Source organism: Mus caroli, unplaced genomic scaffold (genome assembly GCF_978045245.1).
Source record: "Mus caroli unplaced genomic scaffold, Mus_caroli_1 scaffold_6, whole genome shotgun sequence".
In the NCBI taxonomy this organism is placed as follows: Eukaryota; Metazoa; Chordata; class Mammalia; order Rodentia; family Muridae; genus Mus; species Mus caroli.
Genome location: NW_028227261.1, coordinates 9,093,612 through 9,114,084, shown reverse-complemented (window position 1 = coordinate 9,114,084; position 20,473 = coordinate 9,093,612). Strand labels below are relative to the sequence as shown.

The 20,473-nt window shown below is 41.5% G+C and overlaps 1 pseudogene; it reads right to left on the bottom strand.

The window, feature by feature from the left end:
• Positions 1 to 4,086: 4,086 nt before the first annotated feature.
• On the bottom strand, positions 4,087 to 18,526 carry LOC147004069 (serine/threonine-protein phosphatase 2A 56 kDa regulatory subunit alpha isoform-like; annotated as a pseudogene).
• Between the last annotated feature and the right edge of the window lie 1,947 nt (positions 18,527 to 20,473).

Genomic DNA, 20,473 nt, shown 5'->3' with positions numbered 1-20,473 from the left:
AAGATGCTGTCTTGCTCTACTCAGCCTCTACATCAGATCCTAGCAATGAGTTGCTTAGCTATGTGGGAACTTATGATATTTAATAAATAATATGTGACCCCACTCAAAAAATATTTGGTTGGCTAACAAAGAGGACTGCAAAGGAGAGTTTCCAAAAAGCAGCTTTATTTGCAGAAACTGAGTGACTAGAATTTCAGCACTGTGGAAAGCCTGGAATGTGGTAGGTCCAGAAGCTAAATACCTTATCTTGGGCAAGTATTAGTCTTGCCATGGTGTCAGAACTAACACCCTGTGTCTAATGGATAAATATTTATTAATTTACCAGACTGCAAGCTTCTACCAACCTCAAAACTAAGCAGGTTATTCAATAGTATCTTGGGCCTATAAAAAAGATTCCTCAATTTCTATGTACCTACTCCTCTGCTATAACTCCACGGTATTTTAAACTTGCTTTGATTTATGACTTTTTGTTCTATAAAGCTATAATACTTCATGAAACTGTTTCTACATTTGAACATGAATTTGAGGTAAAGTCTGTGTTCCTAGGCCATGGTCACCCAAAATGATTTCAGAAAAACTGTCTTTTATTCCCTTAAGGTTAGAGATGTGGTTTTGAGTCAACACTTTTGACCCAAGAAAGAGGAACATTTCTCCAGTTTCCGTGTAAGGCCATTGATCATCATGAGGTATTCTCTCAGACACCTCCACATTAATGGTTGAAAGTAACAAAAGCCTCTCATCTTCAGTGTCTTTCTGATCAGATGCTCATAAATTTCCTATGCTAATGGCCCTGCCCCTTGCTGGCTTCAGCATCTGGGAGAGCAGACCCCTCACCTTGCCTGGGGCAGTGTCTTAGAGCTGGCCCTGGAAGACAAGTTAGTTAGCCTCTAGTCCTCTAGTCCTGTAGCATTCCAATCTCTCCAGAGTATTGGAGTTCTGATATGTCAACCCCTTTCTGTAAGCAATTGTCTTTTTTTGGAGGGGGCTGGGAGTGTTGGTTTTTTTGAGACAGGAATTCTCTGTGTAACCCTGGCTTTCCTGGAATGGGTTCTATAGATGGAGCTGGCATTAAACTCAGAGATCCTCTTGCCTTTGCTTCCCGAATACTCAGTTTAAAGAGGTCTGCCACCACATCCAGGCTCCATCAGTCCTTTCAGGAGCTCTTGTTCACAGGAAGAAAAGTTTAAAAAGGCGTTTGTTGTCAGTTTATAGATGTGAGCTTTAGAGAACGAAGCAAGAGGTCCTGAGAAGCAGGGCACCAGCAAACTGCTGGCCTAGGGTCTTTGTGTAAGACTCATGGCAGGAACTGAAGTGGGGCAATGAGGGTGGGTTGGCCACTCCAGTTGTCCCAATCATGACCCTGTCCTATTCTACCTTTTAGTCATGTTCTCATATATAGATTGCAAATATGTTCATTTGAGGGAATAAACCAATCAAGAAAGCAGAAATCCTTTCTTAAATCCCTGTCTTCTGGCCCAGGCATTGCCTTTCAGTTGCAGTGTTGAAATTAAGCCAAACATGGTGTCTTGTATATAGCAGTAGTTTCTTGCCCAGAAAAAAAAAAATCAGATGAAGAAATGGTTGTTCCTATAATAGTTTATATGAAATTAATCATCATGTCTAAGATTCCTTGGATTTATGAGAGAGAGAGAGAGAGAGAGATAGGGAGAGGGAGAGGGAGAGGGAGAGAGACAGACATAGAGAGACAGACAGACAGAGAGACTGAGAGAGACAGAGAGGGACAGAGATAGAGACAGAGACAGAAAGAGACAGAGACAGAGAGGCAGACAGAGAGGGGAGAGGCTTTCGTTGAGTTTCTGTTGCATCTTGGAGATGAAAGGGTTTACTTCATCTGACAGATTCCAGTCTATCACTGAGGGAAGCCAAGGCCAGACCTTAAGGTAGGAGTTTGAAGCAGACGTCACCAAGGAATGCTGCTTGCTGGTTTGCTCCCAGGCCTGCTGAGCTACCCTTTTATAAAACCCAGGTCATAGTACTTCAAATGGTGGGCCTGGGCCTCCTATGTCAAGCAGTAATAAAGACAATGCCCCACATATGCCACAAGCCAATCTGTATAGGCAAATTCTCAATTTATATTCATACTTCCAAGGTGACTGTAGCCTATGTCAAGTTGACAATAAAAACTAGACAGTATACTAATTATTTTCTCCTTTTATTAAAAATACATTTTTCTTACATAATATATCCTGATTATAATTTCTCCTCCCTCTACTCCTCTCAGTTTCTCCCCACCTCTCTTCCCATCCACATTCCTTTTTGTCTTTTTTTTTTTTTTTTTGGTTTTGGTTTTGGTTTTTGAGACAGGGTTTCTCTGTGTGGCCCTGGCCGTCCTGGAACTCACTCTGTAGACCAGGCTGGCCTCGAACTCAGAAATCTGCCTGCCTCTGCCTCCCGAGTGCTGGGATTAAAGGTGTGCGCCACCACGCCCGGCCTCCTTTTTGTCTTTTAACAGATAACAGTCATCTAAAGGGTAATAATATTGTACTGCATTGTATTGCATTGTATTGTACTGTACTGTATTGTATTGTATTATTTTAATGATAAAACAAGACTAATGGATAAAAATAGGACAAAACAAACAAGCCAAAAGAAAAAAAATGAGACCAAGAAAAGGCATAGCACAAGAAATAGATATACACACATCACATACTCAGGAATCCCATAAAAACACTAAGCTGGAAGTCATAATAGATGCATAAAAGGGCCTAGAGAAGAAACATGGAAAGGCTCCAATACAACTTTATGAGACAAGGAACCTCCAAAGATGCCTTTGAATTTGTTTTCTGCTGGTCATTTACTCCTGGGCATGCAGATTACTCTCAAAGAGTAGTTTGTTTCCCCAGTGAGATTCCCTTGGGGAAAAAAAGCAAACTTTCATTTTAAAGTGGTTATCAACTGGAGGTTGCTAGTAGTAGCTTAGGAATGGGGTCATGTGTTCACTTCCTTTTCAGCTCTAGGACCAAATCTGGTACAGACCTCTGCAGGCCCTGTGCATGCTGCCTCAGTTTCTCTGAGTTCATATGTGTGCAGACATTGTTAGTTTACAGGGTCTTGTTTTCTCAATGTCCCTTACCTCCTCTGTCTCTGTCTTTTTCTCTCTTTTGAAAGATTTATTTATTTATTTATTTATTTATTTAATGTTTGTGAATACTCTTTAGCTGTCTTCAGACACATCAGAAGAGGACATTGGATTCCACTACAGATGGTTGTGAGCCACCATGTAGTTGCTGGGAATTGAACTCAGGATCTTTGGAAGAGCAGTCAGTGCTCTTAACTGCTGTGCCATCTCTCCAGTAGTCCCCCTCTGTTTCTCTTTCTTTCTTTCTTTCTTTCTTTCTTTCTTTCTTTCTTTCTTTCTTTCTTTCTTTCTTTCTTTCTTTCTTTCTTTCTCTTTCTCTCTCTCTCGTTCTTTCGTTCTTTCGTTCTTTCTTTTTTTAATACAAACATAGACTCTATTAAATGCTGCTCAATCCCCAGTGAAGATCTCTCATTATAAAACAGTTTTCCATACAACTGCAAGGTAAGTGGCTGGAATGGTACTGGTAACAATAAGTGTGAAAAATACCTGACAGGTAAAAACAGACAAACCTTCTACATAGTCAACTCTGAGGACACCTGCTGCAGTTCCTTTAAATAAAGCCAGGCAGTGATAGCTAGCAGTCTGCATCACACTGTGGGAGGGACTCAGAGCTCCACCCTGCAGGCAGGCAGGCCTGGGGACTGGCAGGGTGAGGACTGGGAAGGCCCTGCCTCCAGCCTTGGAGGAGAGGAATGAAGGAGGCGAGCCTTGGGTCCACCCGTGGTCTGTGCTGCTCCACACACGCTCCGGGGTGCTGCTGCTGAAGCGGGGATTTGGGAACATCAGAATTTTGGCTTACTTTCCCCCCAACTTTAATACTTTGTGCTTCAGAAGCCTGGAAATGTCAGATGTTGTAAAACCCAGAGTATGGCAGTGTCTTTAATGAGGCTGGGCTCTTGTCCCCCGCCCACACCTCTCTAGGAGAGGTGAGGGAAGGGCAACACCTCTGCTTATCTTACGAGACTCTTTCCTCGACTATACTCAAGGTGTGCAGCACCAAGGTGTGCAGCACGGTGAAAACACATGATAAAGGAAGTGTGCAGAGGACGGCTTCATCTGTGTGTGCAGCACAACTGGGCTCAAGTCGCAACACACGCTTGCCACTCCCACGATCACCTCACTCAACAGAGACAGTGACACAATCCATGATTAGACAGAGTTTACAATATACTGTGGCCGTGATACAGCACAGGGCTATGTTTTAGTCCGTAATTGTTTTGCTTTTAAGCTTGCCAGGAAAAACTGGCCTCCTAATTATATTATACTGATGAGGTCTGCTCTGAAGTTTTTATATATTCCAAAAAAAAAAAAAAAAAATGTACAAAACTACCGCCCAGCAGGGGGAGCTGATCTTTATTTGGCACTGGTAGTGCTGCAAATACTGTGCATGTTGTAAGCATTATTCTGTTTCTCTAGAGCCTTCTTCAGCTGCAGCTCTTCTAGTTTTTTCCATAACTCTTCCCGTTCCAGTTCTTTCTTCTCTTGTGGGAAGCCACATATGCCATTACAAGGTGGTGCTAGCTACCGCTGGCTACTGCGCATAAGTCTGGGTAAACAACCAATGTGTAAAAGTTTTTCACCAAGTCACTGCCTGGCCCTAGGCATGATAATGAGGCTCAGGTGAGGTACTGAGAGAGAATCACCAATCAGATGAGAGACATGCAAATGAGGTATGATAATGAGGTTCTGTGAGGTACTAAGAGAGTATAACCAATCAGATGAGAGACATGCAAATGAGGTATGATAATGAGGCTCTGTGAGGTACTAAGAGAGTATAACCAATCAGATGAGGGACATGCAAATGAGGTAGAATGCATAACCAATCCGGGTGTGAGACACGCCTCTCCTAGACCTATATAAGTAGCACCAGTTCTGGGCTCGGGGTCTTCTTGCCTATGCAGTCAATGCTCTCCAAATAAACGTGTTGCAGAAGGATCCTGTTGTGGCCTCTGCTTTGCTGGCGAGTAGGGCGCTCACATTCTCTCTCTGTCTTTCGGCTTTGGCTTTGTAGGAACTAGTAACGTTGTCAAAAAGCTTGCCTTTCATCTCCATGAGGGTTTTCAGCACATTGCACACCAGTGCTACAATAGGCTGATTCCAGTGTTCTTTGGACATTTTATACAAGCTGGCAAACATGATTGGTAGGATTTTATCAATATTTTCTTCAATCAAATTAAGAATATATTCATTATTCCAGAAGTACAGTGCTCTTTCTGCAACCTGGAAATGAGAGCTGGAGACACACTTGGATATCTGCTTAAAAAGCGGCTCTTCCATTTTTTGAATTGTGTTGGTTCAATGACATCTAAGATATCTTCAATTTCTCCTAAAACATCACCTCTTTCTGACTGCATGTTTTTGGCCAAAATTTCAGCAGTCCTCTGATTACCGGCTTTGTCAGCGTTGTGTCTTTCTCCAGGAACTGCACAACACAGGTGCGTGAAACAAGGCCAATCCTTTTGCAGTATGCATAGGAATAAGAACCTTCATTAGAAACTGCTTATGCTCTGCTTTCACTGGCAATGCAAAGCCATTGATGATACTTTCCAATATTTCAAGGAGCTCAGCCACACCATTGAAATGTCCCATTTCATATATAAACCTGAGGAAAATGTTGTTAATCTGCTTTCTGATGAAAGCTCTCAGGCCAAGGAACTTGCCATAAATCCGATGCAGGACGGGTCTTCAGGAAGTCGCGCTCCCGTGGCTCTTCACTATCAAAAAGCTCCAGGAGCTGTTGGACAAACTTCTGACCAATGTATCACTTTGCAATGCTGGGCTGGAAATCAGCACTCTCCAAGAATCTTAAGAAGAATTCATACACCAAGCTGTATGTGAGGCCAAGAGGCCTCAAGTGTGGGGTCATCATTTAAAGTGGCATCTTTGAGCTGGGGCAGGGGGTGCAGCTCCGCCTGGCTGCGGAACTGCAAGGAGCCCTGAGAGGGCTTCTGCCTCTGCGCCTTGCGCACCGATTTCCGGGTGAAGCTGTCCACTTTCTCCGAGGCCGAGATAGTGGCGCAGGGAACAGGTTCGGGCGGCTACAGCTACGACATCTCGGCGACCCGGGGGCAATCGGCAGAGGACGCGCTCCGCAAGCTGCTCTTCACTGGACAGCGCCTCACTGCCGCATCCCCGCGCCGTGAGGCCACCTCCCCGGGCTGGCGGAGGGGAGGGCGGGGGCGCGCGGGCCGCACAAGTTACTGAAGCCCGGCGACAAGGGCGGGCGGAGGCGAACCCGAAGAGTGGACCGCTGGGGCGAGCGCGCGGGTACGGACGCCGGGCGCGCCTCACGGCCCCTTAGCGCACGGAGTCCAAGGTCTTCAGCGGCGAGCTGCCGCCGAGAGCTCGTTCTCCTGTCAGCGATGGCCCCTCATCGCCCGGGGTGGCCACCCGCACCCCGATCCTTGGATCCTTGGAGCGTCGCCCTTGCTCAGCCTCCCGCGCCCACCGGCCGCCCACGCAGCACGCCCGGGAAGCAACTGCTACAACTTGAGAGGGTGGCTGGTTCTGGCGGGGGGTCGGGGGGGGGGGACTCTGTGCGCGTGCGTGCGCACTCCCGCGGCCCGGAGGTCCCTGGGGGGGGGGGGTGGAGGAAGGCGTTGACTGACAACTTCTGCAGGGTCCCACTAGCCTCCCGAGTCTCCAGGCGCCCCCCTCTGTTTCATAAACTCTTGCTGTCTCCTCTTTCATGGGGTTTCCTAGTGGACTGTCAGTCAAAGAAGATATTGCTTGGTAATTCCTACAAGTTTTATGTCACCATTCCACTAGCATATCTTGTAAGCAGGGTACCTTTGTAGACAGTGGTGCTGTGGCTGGGTTGATGCTTACAAATCTCTTTTGACAGATTATAGAGTACTTTCCTGTAGTATAGATGCTGTGTTGATTTGAATATGCTTGGTTCATAGGAAATGGCACTATTAGGAGTTGTGGCCTTGTTGGAGGAAGTGTGTCACTGTGTAGGTGGGCTTTGAGGTCTCCTCCTATGCTCAGGCTCTATCCAGTATGGATGAGACCTGGCTGCCTGCATAGAAGAGTTTCCTTCTGGCTGTTTTTTGGATCAAAATGTAGAATTCTCAGTTCCTTCTTCAGCACCATGTTTGCCTGCAGGCTGCCATGCTTCCTGCCATGGTGATAATGGACTAAACCTCTGTATTTAAATTAAATGGTTTTTTAATTTATAAGACCCAATTAAATGTTTTCCTTGATAAGTCTTGGTCATGGTGTCTCTTTATAGCAATAAAACCTTAACTAAGAAAAATGTCAAAAAGTGTAGAGGGTCTTTAAGATCATGCAGTAGTCAAAATTAGGGACATGATACTCAGGGGTCAGTTAGTTTTGGATCCTGTTCTTTTTGTATTGGGTTGTTTTTTGTTTGTTTGTTTACCAGTTGTTATTATCTGTTGAGATGAGTTGGGATCTCGCTGACCATATCACTTTAGAAGCACTGAAGCCATTTCTCCATGTTGACTATCCCCTTTGGAGAATGAATGTTGAATAGAGTCAAACATCAGGGTTTCCACAGCTTCTCTGACCAAGGAGACAGAGCTGCAGGACCTTAGGAGAGATTCCTCATGATTTCCTGGGACCTGGTTGACCTTGGAAGGCAAAGATCAGAATACAGTGACTTCCATTTAGTTCTGCTGTCCACATTGGTACAGACCTCCCTCTTAGTTACTTTTGGTTGCTGTAATAAAAGACCATGACAAAGACAACTTACAGAAAAAGAGTTTATTTTGTTTTATGGTCCAGAACGGTAATGTGATGCTTCAAATGAAAATGGCCCACATAGGCTCATCTATTTGAATGTTTGGTCTCCAGTTTACAGAACTATTTGGGGGGACTAGGAGGTATGGTCACTGGAGGTGTGTCACTAGGGTTAGCCTTTCAAGTATTAAAAGCCCACACTATCATAGTTAGCCCCCCTTCTCTCTGCTTCATGCTGGTGAATAAGGATATAAACTCTCAGCTACTGCTCCAGTGCCATGTTTGCCTGCTGCTGCTGTGTTCTGCACCATGATGGTCATGGACTCACCCTCTGAAACTGTAAGCTCCCAATAAGCTCTCTTATTAGTTGCCTTGGTCATGGTGTGTTTTCACAGCAATAGAAAAGTAACTAAGAAAGTTAAATGTTCATATGATGGTGACAGGCAGGGCAGCAGGAGCAGGAAGCAGAGAGCTCACATCTTGAACAACTGCAAGCACAAAACAGTGAACCATAAGTAACATGGAAATTTTAAACACTCATATTCTGCCTCCCATGTCATATCTTAGAACTCCCCAAACAGAATCAGTAACCGAGAGTATCGAAACATTTGAGCCTGTGGGGGACACTGCTATTCAAACTACTGTATTCCACTTCCTGGCCATATCATATTTTCTAGGAGCAGAACGTTCCTCAACACTTTTTGTTTCACAAGTTGTATGCTTAGCTAAGTGGGATTTGGCTCTGAGGACAGCCTTCCCTTTGTTCCAGGGCAGAGTAGGGGCTTATTTATTTGTTTGTTTATTCATTTCTTATTTTAGGTGCATGGGTGTTTTGCCTGCATATATATCCGTGTGAAGGTGTTAGAGTTACAGTTTGGGAGCTTCCATGTGGTTGGTGAGAATTGAACCCCAGTCCTTTGAAGGACATCCAGTGCTCTTAACGGCTGAGCCATCTCACCAGCCCCAGAGATGCTCTTGTTAATAGCACTTATGCTCAGCTCTTGGCTGTAATGCTTAGTTCAGTGGTGATCATGTTCTCTTCAAAACTACATTTGTATTTCCTTTTATTCCACTTGCTCCTTTTCATTTATTGCTAATAATAAACATATTGCAGACTAAATATTATGCTTTCTTAAATTGTTTCCATAAAAAAAAAACATAGTGTGTTACTTTAAATTTACTCTCAGACAATTTTTAGGAAAAGTGCAAAAGGCAGCCAAATTCTTTGCCAATCTCACAGGTGTTGTCTCTAGCTCTGCTGCTGAACTTGTTCCCTCTGAAACCTCATTGGGCCTCCATAATCCACATTGCTACCAATATTACTGTCTTTCTGTTTCCTATAAGGATGGCCCAATAACCACTGCTTACATCATTCAACTGCTTTTATTTTCCACAGTTCCAAAATTTCTTCATTCCTCCAGAACCTAATATGGTTAGGTTCACTACAGCAACGATCGATTCTCTGGGTTGAATTCCTATATTATATTTCTGTAATCATTTAAAAACTATTTCTTAACAAAATCGGGATTTACTTTAAATGTTTAGTTTTACTTAAGCTTTACCTAAATGGAATACTAAAGTTAAAAATAAAAGGTTGATGTAGCCTTCTGGATGTTGAATAAACAGATTTGGAGGCTGTAAGAGTTTGAATGAGGATGGCCTCTGTAGATCAGAGGTTTGAACACTTGGTTCAAACACATGCCACACCATGACTGTGGCAACTTATACAAAAACAAATAAATGTTTATTTTGGCTTATGGCCCTCAAGTTTGGAGTTCATAATGGTGCGGATGGCATGGCAGCAGCAGGAAGAGGACCATGCACATCTTGAACTGCAACACAAAGCCAAGTGTGGCATGGAATCTTTAAAATCTCAAATCCCTCTCCAGTCTATAGTAACACATTTCCTCCCACAAGGTCGCCATTACCAAACCTTCCCAAACAGCATCACCAACTGAAGACCAAGTGTTGGAACATCCTTGTTCCGCTTATACAGAGGTCGTCCTTGTTCAAACTATTAAAGCCTCCAAGCATGTCTACTCAACACTGAGAACATCAGTTACATCGATCTTGTACTTTCTAACTGTAGTGTAACATTTGGATAAAGCTTAAGTAGAACCAAACATTTCAAGTAAATCCTGATTTTGTTAAGAAATAGTTTTTCATTATCTTGATTAGACAGTTTTTAAAATTTTAAATCCTTGTAAATGTTTGTAATTGTATCCTTGTAAAAGAATAGATCATAAGAGAAATATACTGATTTAAATAGAACTTTGTTATTAATAAGTTCAGCTTTGATCTCAGAAAATATTATACATACCATATGTTTCATTATTTATATACCTCATGTAACTTACTAAGACCTTCCATGACGTCTTTAGGCTTCCTAGCTTTTTGATTTTGGACGAACACTTACCATATGAGAAATTGAAGGAGCTAGAGGCAGGTGAATTTCTGAGTTCAAGGCCAGCCTGGTCTACAGAGTGAGTTCTAGGACATCCAAGACTACACAGAGAAACCCTGTCTCAAAAACAAACAAACAAACAAACAAACAACAACAACCCCCCCCAATTTTATACTTATATACTTTTAAACATTTTCTTCTCTTATTTACTGGCAATATAAGCCATGATTTTCTAAATGAAAAGAGTTGATACAATATAGGAAACATGTAATATAATATAATATAATATAATATAATATAATATCAATACATATTTCCATGTCTGCGATTGAAAGGTCAAACATGCAATATTTGTTCAGTCCCTGAGAGTAGATGTCTCTGCAGTCTCAATCTAGTGCTGGAATCCCAGGGAGGTCCTACAGAGCTGCCAGTTTTCAGTCTGCTCTGGAATCCCAAAGAAGTAGGTTCTAAAACCGGAGACTGAATGGCTCAGGAACAGGATAGATAAACTTGCCACTGAAAGTGAAGGCCGGCAGGAAAGAGGCAAAGCTTCCTACTTCCGTGTTTTAATATGAGCTACCACCAGAAGGTTTATGGTAGGTCTTCTGAATTCAAGTTGTCTGATTAAGGAAATCCCTCATCGGAATCTTGGATTTTAGTTGCTTTCAGATGCAGTCACATTGACATCAAAGATTAGACTTCATGCCAGGCTTGAGTTTAAAAAAAAATAGTGAGAAATGTGGAATAGCCAGGAAAATCAATAGAGCTGAGAATCAGCAGTAGCATACACTCCTCAATTCAAGAACTACTTTGGTTTGTAAGAACCAATTGAAAGCTTCCTGGGAACTAGCATCCTATTCCAGATATACCTTAATGGCAAGGACTCAACTTCCTGACAGGCAAGGTCAGTCCCTCAAAGGATCTATATCTGGAGAAGTCAAGCTTTACTTTTAAAAAAAAATGTATTCCTTGACATAACAAAAATAGGATTGTCTATTTCAGATATGGCATCATTTTTTTTTTTCTGTAAGGATTTGGAGCTATCAAGTGCAGTTCCAAAAAGAAAAAAACTGTCTATTCTGACCTATGACTGAAAGATAATCCCCTAAATTTCCCTTAGAGCACAGGAGACATATTAAGTAAAATAATCCATCAAAATCAGAAGCCCTATGCTAAATGTAGTGGTTGAAAAAGAAAGGCCTGATAGGCTCATAGATTTGAATATTTAATCACCAGGCAGTGGCATTATCTGAAAGGCTTAGGAGGGTGGCTTTGTTGGAGAAAGTGTATTATTGGAGATAGGCTTTGATGTCTTAAAAAACCTAAGGAAGGCCCATTGTCTCTTTCTACCTACTGCCTGCAGAACTGGATATGGAACTCTCAGCTACCATGTTTGCCTGTATGCCACCAGAATCTCTACCATGATAATGTACAAAACCTCTATCTCATTGATTTTCCCAAAGAACCAGTTTCTGGTTTTGTTGATTCTTTGTATAGTTCTTTTTGTTTCTACTTGGTTGATTTTAGCCCTGAATTTGATTATTTCCTGCCTTCTACTCCTCTTGGGTGTATTTGCTTCTTTTTGTTCTAGAACTTTCAGGTGTGCTGTTAAGCTACTAGTGCATGCTCTCTCCAGTTTCTTTTTGGAGGCACTCAGAGCTATGAGTTTTCTTCTTACAACTGCTTTCATTGTGTCCCATAAGTTTTGGGTATGTTGTACCTTCATTTTCATTAAATTGTAAAGTCTTCAATTTCTTTCTTTATTTCTTTCTTGACCAAGTTATCACTGAGTAGAATGTTGTTCAGCTTCTACATGTATGTGGGCTTTCTGTTGTTTTTGTAGGTACTAAAGACCAGCCTTCGTCCATAGTGATCTGATAGGATGCAGGGGATTATTTCAATCTTCTTGGATCTGTTGAGGCCTGTTTTGTGACCGATTATATGGTCATTTATGGAGAAGGTACCATGAGGTGCTGAGGAGAAGGTATATCCTTTTGTTTTAGGATAAAATGTTCTATAGATATCTGTTAAATCCATTTGGTTTATAACTTCTGTTAGTTTCACTGTGTATCTGTTTAGTTTGTGTTTCCATGATCTGCCCATTGCTGAGAGGGGGGTGTTGAAGTCTCCCACTATTATTGTGTGAGGTGTAATGTGTGCTTTAGTAAAGTTTATTTTATGAATGTGAGTGCCCTTGCATTTGAAGCATAGATGTTCAGAATTGAGAGTTCATCTTGGTAGATTTTTCCTTTGACAAGTATGAAGTATCCTTCCTTATCTTTGTTGATAACTTTTGGTTGAAAGTTGATTTTATTTGATATTAGAATGGCTACTCCAACTTGTTTCTTGGGGCCATTTGCTTAGAAATTTGTCTTCCAGCCCTTAACTCTGAGCAAGCATCTGTCTTTGACACTGAGGTGACTTTCCTGTATGCAGCAAAATATTGAGTCCTGTTTACATATCCAGTCTGTTATTCTATGTCTTATATTGGGAAGTTGAATCCAATAATGTCAAGAGATATTAAGGAAAAGTGCTTGTTGCTTCCTGTTATTTTTAATATTTTTTTTTGTGTTTGTGTGGCTATCTTCTTATGGGTTTGTTGAAAGGTTGCTTTCTTACTTTTTCTAGGGTGTAGTTTCCCTTCTTGTGTTGGAGTTTTCAATCTTTTATCCTTTGTAGGGCTGGATTTGTGGAAAGGTATTGTGTACATTTGTTTTTGTCATGAAATATCTTGGTTTCTCCACCTATGGTAATTGAGAGTTTTGCTGGGCATAGTAGCCTGGGTTGGTATTTCTTTTCTCTTAGGGACTGTATGACATCGGCCCAGAATATTCTAGCTTTCATAGTCTCTGGTGAGAAGTCTGGTGTAATTCTGATACATCTGCCTTTATGTTACTTGACCTTTTTCCCTTACTGGTTTTAATATTATTTCTTGGTTTTGTACATTTGGTGTTTTGACTATTATGTGATGGGAATTTCTTTTCTGGTTCAATCTATTTGGAGTTCTGTAGGCTTCTTGTATGTTCATGGGCATACATGTCCCTTTCTTTAGGCTAGGGAAGTTTTCTTCTATAATTTTATTGAAGATATTTACTGGCCCTTTAAGTTGGGACTCTTCACTCTCTTCTCTACCTATTATCCTTAGGTTTGGTCTTTTCATTGTTTCCTGGGTTTCCAGGATGTTTAGTGTTAGCAGCTTTTTGCTTTTTGCATTTTCTTTTACAGTTGTGTCAATGTTTTCTATGGTGTCTTCTACACCTGAGATTCTCTCTTCTATTCTGTTGGTGATGCTTGTATCTATGACTCCTGATCTCTTTCCTAGGTTTTCTAACTCCAAGGTTATCTCCCTTTGTGATTTCTTTATTGTTTCTATTTCCATTTTTAATCCTGGATGGTTTTGTTCAATCCCTTCCCCTGTTTGGTTGTGTTTTCCTGCTATTTTTAAAGGAAATTTTGTGTTTTTTCTTTAAGAGCTTCTACCTGCTAACCTGTGTTCTTCTGTACGTCTTTAAGGTAGTTATTTATATCCTTCTTACAGTCCTCTATCATCATCATGAGATGTGATTTTAAACAGAGTCTTGCTTTTCCTGTGTGTTGGGGTATTCATGGCTCACTGTGGTAGGAGAACTAGGTTCTAATTATGCTAAGTAGCCTTGGTTTTCTGTTGCTTATGTCCTTGCCCTTGCCTCTTGCCATCTGGTTATCTCTAGTGTTAGCTGGTCTTTCTGTCTCTGACTGTGTCTTGTCCCTCCTGCAAGCCTGTGTAACTCCTGGGAGACTAGTTCTCTCTGGGAAAAATTTGGGTAATTGGGGCTATGGCACAGGGTCAGCTCTGGGATGCAGATGGAAACCAGAAGGATCCTGTCCCAGGCTGTGCCTTGGTTCCTGTGTCCTGATCGCTCTGGGTGGGTTGCTCTTGGGCCAGGATTTTGAGCAGACGTTGTGGTCTTCCCTGTGCTCACAGGTGCATTGGCGCTCCTGGGAGTTCAGTTCTTTCCTGACAGTATTTGGGTATGGATCACTGTGGCACAGGTTCAGCTCCCAGTGCAGATGGAAACTGGAAGGATCCTGTCCCCGGCTGTTCCTCGGATCCTGTGTCATGAGGGCTCTGGGCTGGTCCCTCTGAGCATAAGTGGTGGTCTTACTTGTGCTCACAGGTGTTTCCACACTCCTGAAAGACCAGTGTTTTCCTGGAGGTATTTGGCTATGGAGCGCTATTGCATCCCTTACATCTTTTAAGATCACCATGGATTAAAGCCTAACTTCAACAACAATAGAAACAACAGAAAATCTACAAATTCATGGAAACTGAATAACTCTCTACTGAATGATTACTGGGTCAAGGAAGAAATAAAGAAGTAAATTAAATACTTTCTAGAATTTAATGAAAATGAGGGCACAGCATATCCAAACTTATAGAGAGCAATGCTAAGAGGAAAGTTCATAGCACTAAATGCTTTCATTTAAAAAGTGGAGAAAGCTCAACTAACAGTGGCAAACCTGAAAGCTGAAAGCTTTAGAAGAAAAAGAAGCAAACACATAAAGAGGAGTAGAAGACAAGAAATAATCAAACTCAGGGCTGAAATCAATCAATTAGTAGCAAAGAATCAACAAAGAAAAGAAAAGTAACAAAGAATCAACATAACTAAGAGATGATTCTTTGAGAAAAATCAACAAGATAGATAAACTCTTAGCCAAACCAACTGTAAGGCAGAGAAGAAACAGTATCCAAATTATCAAGATCAGAAATGAAAAGGGAGATATAACAACAGAAACTGAGGAAATTAAAAAAAAAAAAAACACCACAAGGTTCAAAAGCCTGTACTCCACAAAACTGGAAAATCTAAATGAAATGGATGATTTTCTAGACAGGTACCATTTACCAAAGTTAAATCAAGATCAGGTAAATTAACCAGTCCTATAAGCCCTAAGGAAATATAAACAGTCATTAAAAGTTCCACAAGAAAAATAAAAAAATCCCAGGGTTATAGGGTTTTAGCACAGAATTTTACCAGAATTTCAAAGAAGAGCTAATACCAATTCTCCTCAAACAATTCTACAACATGGAAACAAAAGGAACATGGCCAAATTCATTCTATGAGGCAACAGTCACACTGATACCTAAAGCACACAGACTCAATAAAGAAAATTTCAGACCAATTTCTTTTATGAACATGGATGCAATAACTGAAAGAAAAAAATCATGTGATCATCTCATTAGATGCTGAAAAAGGCTGTGACAAAATATAACACCCCTTCATGTTAAAAGTCTTGGAGAGATCATGAACACAAGATATATACTGAAACATAATAAAAGCAAGACACAGGGCTGGAGGGATGGCTTAGTGGTTAAGACCACCGGCTGCTCTTCTGAAGGTCATGAGTTCAAATCCCAGCAACCACATGGTGACTCACAACCATCCGTAATGAGATCTGACACCCTCTTCTGGTGCATCTGAAGACAGCTAGAGTGTACTTAGATATAATAATAAATAAATCTGAAAAAAAAAAAAGCAAGACACAGCAAGACAATAGCTAATATCAAATTAAATGGAGAAAACCTTAACGCAATCCCACTAAAATCAGGGACAAGACAAGGCTGCCCACTCACTATCTATTCAATATAGTATTTGATGTTCTAGCTAGAATGATGTTCTAGAATGTAGAATAGAATATAAAATACAGTGTTACTAGTAAGAGTTACTATAACTAATATAATTATATTAATTACATATATATGTTATATTAGACAAAGGACACTACAGTGATAAATAACCTGAATGCATTTTTGTCTCTTTGAAATGCAATAGAAGTAGGTGTGAATATTCAGAGATTGGAAACTCATTTGTGAAACATAAACAGGGGTGTCATAGATATTACTAGATCCTCCATTCTGTACATTTAGTATAGTTCACAACATGCTAAGCCAGTGAGAGAGAGGTATGAGAAGAGGAAATTGAGTCAATCAAAGAAACAGATAAAATCAAAAGCAAAATTGAAATAAAGGAAATGGGGGGCGGTGCATGGAGAGAAACATTTATCACCAAGAAAACAGGATGGGAAGAAAAGAGGGATTCTGTTTGTTTCTTTTGAGATAGAGCCTTTCACTGACCGGGAACTTGGTGTGTAGGTTAGAGGCTGATGATCAGGCGCTAAGGATCTGCCTGAGGTTGTTAATATGACCCCAGGCCCTCACGTTTATAAAGAAAGCACTTTACCAACTGCTCATTCCCAGTCAAAAGAAGGGCCAAGGAGCATGCTCGGTGATATGGGGTGGGAATGAGGCAGTTATGGAGATATGACTGAGTAACCTGACTTTATACTTTAAATGTGTGTTACTCTTATGTAGACATTCCATCTCCTAAGAAGATAAGTTCCCATTGTCCTTTAAGACAGTAACAAGCAATTCCCACTTCCTGGCCCTGGTATTCCCTTGTACTGGGGCATATAATCTTCACAAGACCAAGAGCCTCTCCTCCCACTGGTGGACTACCAGGCCATCTTGAGGGAGTGTTAGATGAATAATTCCATTGACTGAAGCACTGTAGACTGTCAAGGCCATCAGGTTGGAGTGAGGAAGCCTGGCTCTGAAGACAACAAAAAAGAGATCAGATGCTCCTCTGAGGTCTCTGTATCTTCATGCCTTGGTCTATTTCTTACTGTCCTGAGAAATCTGAGCTCAACATGAACAGCTGCTGGAACCACATAGCTGAAAACCTTGTGTCCTTCACTGTATGGCAACTTCTGACCAGCTACTAGTCTCAGATGCAATGAGAAGTCACTTTGTCTTTTATCTAGACTTGGTTTGGCCCTAAGTTGCTCCCGAGTCCTACTGACTTAGAGAAATACTTAAGGAAGAGAAAGAGGATTAAAAGTTCTTTCATCTATATCAGAACCTTCAGAACAAGTGAGAGTCAGCAGAACCTTTGTGTGTGATAGGGTTGGCAATGAGGTTGCTAAGGCAGCTGCTTGAATGTGTGACCTGGTGTTTGTCTTATGCACGGAACACTCACTGAACAGTGCAGCTAGGTGCACAGGTGCACAGGTGGACAAGCCAGGAGAGAACGAAAGACTTGGGGCTAGAAAGGAGAGGGACAGCATTCTAGAGTCAGGAGAGCTATGAGACTGTCTCCCCCTTCTCCCTGCCTGTGTTTGGCTGAGCTCCTCTTAGTCCTTCACATGTGCCATGATTTCTCAAATATGCTTCCAGCATGCTGCAAATTCATTAATGCTTATTCTAATTATTATATTAATTAAATGAGGCCAGAGGTGGCCAGGGTCATAGTAGACTGTCCATCTCCTGATCATGCACTTCTAAGGGTGAAAATGTGTGGCAAAGAGGTGCTTTCCCCAAATCCAACTCAGAGTGTTATAAAAATGCAAGAAGTCAGCCAGTTAGCCAGCCAGTCAATTAGTCCTCTGAGGCTATGCTTCGATTGCTTCAATACCATTCTGAAACAATCTCATACCTTCTCTACAGTCATGGGCAGAACTTTATGTCTTCTTTTTCTCTTTATGATGATCATTAGGAGTCTCCTAAAAACTAGCTCTGGATGTCCAGTGTGAAGAAGGGACAGGTGGGACAGCAGTTATCCTCATTTTTGCCACTGAACATCTGTGTGATGTCAACAAGTCACAAAGCCTTCCTAGGCTTTAACTTTCTCATTTGAAGAGTGAAGAGGAAGATGGATGGATGATTCTGTGCATCTCAGGAGCAGTACTCTCCTAGGCTCCTTGATGGCTTTGAGCAGACTTCTGCTGAGACCCAGCTCTGGGATGTCACCTAAATTGTGACCTTTCAGGACACTAGCACTGCAGCCAACCAACAGTGGATAGAGGGTGGGAAGAGGAGTCTACCGCACTAGGCTGCTGTTCTGCACCTCGCAGTTTTGAGATCCAGAGTGTGCATCAAGAGTTGTCTGTGCCATATGCTCCAAATGATCTCAGCAAATTTGATCCCAGCACTAGGGCTTAAGAAGATGCTTCTATCAAGGCCAGGTCCAACCAGGGGTTTTAAAGCAGGGAGGGACCTGAGAGACAGACGTGTAAAGCAGGAGTTGGTGTCCCTGGGAGGACATTAGCAATCTGACCAGTTCCCAGACTGGAAGTGGTCACGTGGCTCTTGGCTTATTACCAAAGTCAGGAAGGACATTCTTTTCCATGAGGCAGAAGACTCCTGGGAGGTGGAGACTTTCAGAGGCAGCTCTTTCTTTGCTGTTTGTGTGCATGATTTCTCTTTCAGAAATGCCAGGAGGCTTCATGTACGGCTTCGCTTGATAAGCCATGTTAGAATGAGAGGAATTATAAACGCTCGCCATTGTCACTATGCCATCATTATTATGGTAATGCAATCAGTAAAATATATCTGCCTCTTAAGGTCTAGTGTAATTGGATTCTGCTGAATTGATGCAATTAAAAGAATTAGGGAGCCCATTAGGTGATTTATGTTTTCTATAAAAAATTTCTCTAGTCTAACACTCCACCTCCTGGAGAAACACTACATAGTATTTAAGACTCCAGATAGTTTAAAAACTAAGAAGACTGTCTAGCATCAACAAATCTGTACAATTAAAAAAATAAATATCCATAAATGAGAGGAGAAATTCTTACTTTATAGTTGATTTAGTAGCATTTCCTTAATAGCATTAGCTTCAAAGACGTGTGTAGCATGAATGTGCTAAACATTACATAATTGTAAAGAAATTAGTCAGAAAAAAAATAATGAATGCCTTTAGGTTTGTGTCCTTGACTTGCAAATGAAAACTCAGAAGCTATTTACAGAGTTTGAAAGAATGATGTCTGGACCAGTGTCTAATATATTTACTATTTCTTTCTTAGAATTTAAATTAGCTATTGACTGAAGTCATCATACATAAGAAGCATTTTAGACAGTGACTGGCATAAGCATCAATGAATTAATTTCTGTCCTGTTTTCCCTGAAGAGCTCAAGGCAAACCCTTTTTGATGATTTGGAAATAAAAACAAATGTATGAGGGGAAAGGAAACTTAGAAGAGGAATAAAACAAATGTATGAGGGGAAAGGAAACTTAGAAGAGGAATAAAATCTAAAAACAGGTGGTGTGGCTTATGAAAACTGGTACTAGAAGATATACCATTTGTACTGGCTGGTTTTATGTGTCATCTTGACACAAGCTGGAGTTATCACAGAGAAAGGAGCTTCAGTTGAGGAACTGCCTCCATGAGATCCAGCTATGGGGCATTTTCTCAATTAGTGATCAAGGGGGAAAGGCCCCTTGTGGGTGGTGCCATCTCTGGGCTTTGTTGTTCAAAATGCTTCTAAAATCTGCCTTCCTCTTCTAAGTTCATGGCTCTTTCAGGGTTCTCATGGCCATCATTCCTCCCTGACTTTCACTGGAATTGTATTCTGTTCTGGGGGAGATTCCCCACCCCCTGCCCTAACAGTAGGACTTGACTACAGCTCACTTCTCTTGTTCTTTTCCCCACCATGGAATGAGCACTAGACCCAAGCCAGGCTCAAATGGATTCTCTGGAGGGTTAAAATAAGAACCAAGAAAATAGGACCCCCTATTTTTTCTGGTAGAAATATTAGGAAGGCATGAGTCTAGGGCTCTACCGCCAACTCTAACCTATAATACATGAAAGACAGCACATGGATTAACCTAGACCTCATTGAGAGGTACAACAGCAGAGAGATGAGGAAGGATAGAGTAGGTATGGCTAAGGAAAGTTGGGAAGAGAGAAAAAGAAAGGAGGGAGGAAAAAATAATTAGGGAGACCCAATGACATTTCGATAATTTTAATCTTCCTAAGTGTCTTAGTCAGTGTTCTATTGCTGTGAAGAAACACCACTATCATAACAATTCTTAAAAAGGAAAGCATTTAATTGTGGCTGGCTTACAGTTTTAGAGGTTTAGTTCATTGTCATCATGGCTAGGAAGCATGGTAGCCTATGCAAAGACATTGTGGTACGGGAAAAATGAGAGTTCTATATTCAGATCCACAAGCATCGGGAAAATAGAGTCACTGGGCCTGGCTTGGGCTTCTGAAACCCTAAAGTCCACCCCTAGTGACACACTTCCTCCAGCAAGGCCATACCTCCTAATCTCTTTAAGTAGTGGCACTCCCTAATGACCAAGCATTCAAATATTTGAGCCTTATGCGGGCCATTACTATTCAAATTACCATACTGTTTTGGTTTTTTCTCTTAAGTTCTATAATTCTACAATATAGTCTAGAAATCTCTATCCAGTGGATTAATTCTGAACTGAGTTTTCTTTTCATTT